The sequence below is a fragment of the Puma concolor genome, chromosome B3, assembly GCF_028749965.1.
Source record: "Puma concolor isolate L17-30 chromosome B3, mPumCon1.1.hap2, whole genome shotgun sequence".
NCBI lineage: Eukaryota > Metazoa > Chordata > Mammalia > Carnivora > Felidae > Puma > Puma concolor.
This window is the reverse complement of record NC_141672.1, coordinates 76245117-76247108: the sequence shown is the minus strand read 5'-3', so window position 1 is coordinate 76247108 and position 1992 is coordinate 76245117. Positions and strand designations below refer to the sequence as shown.

Here is a 1992-nt window from a genome sequence, read left to right as displayed (position 1 = left end):
GTACTGATGCATAGGGGCACTTGTACCCCAATGTTTATAGCAGCACTCTCAACAATAGCCAAATTATGGAAAAAGCCGAAATGTCCATCAACTGATAAATGGATAAAGAAATTGTGGTTTACATACACAATGGAGTACTACGTGGCAATGAGAACGAATGAAATATGGCCCTTTGTAGCAACGTGGATGGAACTGGAGAGTGTGATGCTAAGTGAAATAAGTCATACAGAGAAAGACAGATACCATATGTTTTCATTCTTATGTGGATCCTGAGAAACTTAACAGAAACCCATGGGGGAGGGGAAGGGGAAAAAAAAAAGAGGTTAGAGTGGGAGAGAGCCAAAGCATAAGAGACTCTTTTTTTTTTTTTTAATTTTTTTTAACAGTTATTTATTTTTGAGACAGAGAGAGACAGAGCATGAACAGGGGAGGGGCAGACAGAGAGGGAGACACAGAATCTGAAACAGGCTCCAGGCTCTGAGCAGTCAGCACAGAGCCCGACGCGGGGCTCTAACTCATAGACGGTGAGATCGTGACCTGAGCCGAAGTCAGACGCTTAACCAACCGAGCCACCCAGGCGCCCCATAAGAGACTCTTAAAAACTGAGAACAAACTGAGGGTTGATGGGGGGTGGGAGGGAGAGGAGGGTGGGTGATGGCTATTGAGGAGGGCACCTTTTGGGATGAGCACTGGGTGTTATATGGAAACCAATTTGACAATAAACTTCATATATTGAAAAAAAATGTGACTGTATTTGGAGATAGCGTTATTAAAGAGGCAATTAAGTTAAAGTGGGATCTTTACATCAGGCCCTAATCCAATATGACTGGTGTCCTTACGAGGAGAGGTTAGGTTCGGACAACACACACACACACACACACAGAGGGAGGAAGATATAAGGACATGCTGGCAAGGTGGGCATCATTGTTTTGTAATTTTTTCTGAATGGCATTCTTTATGTTTCCAGAGCACATTCCATTGCAAGATCATGTTGCTACCACAAGATGGCAGTACTCTTCCTCAGACTCCGTTCCTTTGAGATCAGTCGGTAGGTACTGAAAGCAAAGGACTGGGCTTGCCTCTGATTGGCTCAGTGAGACTCTGGGTTCCTGAGGGAATAGATAAATATACCCCATAAAAAAGCTAACTCTTTTGCTTGAGGATCCTGGCTGCACTTCAGGCCCCAGAGCTGAGTCTTCTGTGATCCCAGTAAGGAAGAAGAATGGAGAAACTCCTGGAAGTGTCTTTGATGATTCTATGGCTTCAACTGGCCAGTGAGTTGGGGCTCTTGGTAATAGAAACAGGGGTGACCACGGTGGTGGGAACAGAGTGACCAAAGTTCAGAGCCCTCAAGACTTAGGGACAAAGTCTTCTTGTTAAGTTGAAAATGTACCAGAAAGTCAGGGAAGGAAATGTAAACAGCAGAGAGTGAACATACAGTGACTAATGTCTGGCGTTTGGCTTTCTGTTTCTGCCTAGGGGTGAACAGCCAACAGGAACAGGATCATCAGACCCTAAGTATCCAGGAGGGTGAAAACGCCACTATGAACTGCAGTTATAAAACTAGTATAAACTACTTACAGTGGTATAAACAAGACTCGGGTAGAGGCCTTGTCCTACTGATTTTAATACGTTTAAATGAAAGAGAGAAAAACAGTGGAAGACTACGAGTCACGCTGAACACCTCCCTCAAAAGCAGTTCATTGTCCATCATGGCTTCCCAGACAGCAGACACTGCCACATACTTCTGTGCAACGGACGCATAGTGTTCACCAAGCACCTGCAGCCTCTCCACAAACTCCCCCAGAGCTGCCTCTTAGCAGCCTTATAGTGGGTAGCATTAGTGGTTATGTCTTCCCAAGAAGGAGAGTCTACAAAGAGCAGGCAAGCTGCAAGGTGAACCCTCTCACATTCATGATTTTTTTGGGGGAAACATTTTGTACCAGGGCAAAGGGTATGAAGTTTAGAAAGAGAAACTGAAATGCCAGGTTC

The 1992-nt window shown here is 44.8% G+C and overlaps 1 long non-coding RNA gene across 1 annotated transcript; it reads left to right on the top strand.

The window, feature by feature from the left end:
• The first annotated feature begins 1150 nt into the window (after positions 1 to 1150).
• On the top strand, positions 1151 to 1656 carry LOC147580103 (uncharacterized). The gene is made up of 2 exons (XR_015251879.1): positions 1151 to 1274; positions 1480 to 1656. It is a non-coding gene; the product is annotated as an uncharacterized LOC147580103 (long non-coding RNA).
• The last annotated feature ends 336 nt before the right edge of the window (positions 1657 to 1992 follow it).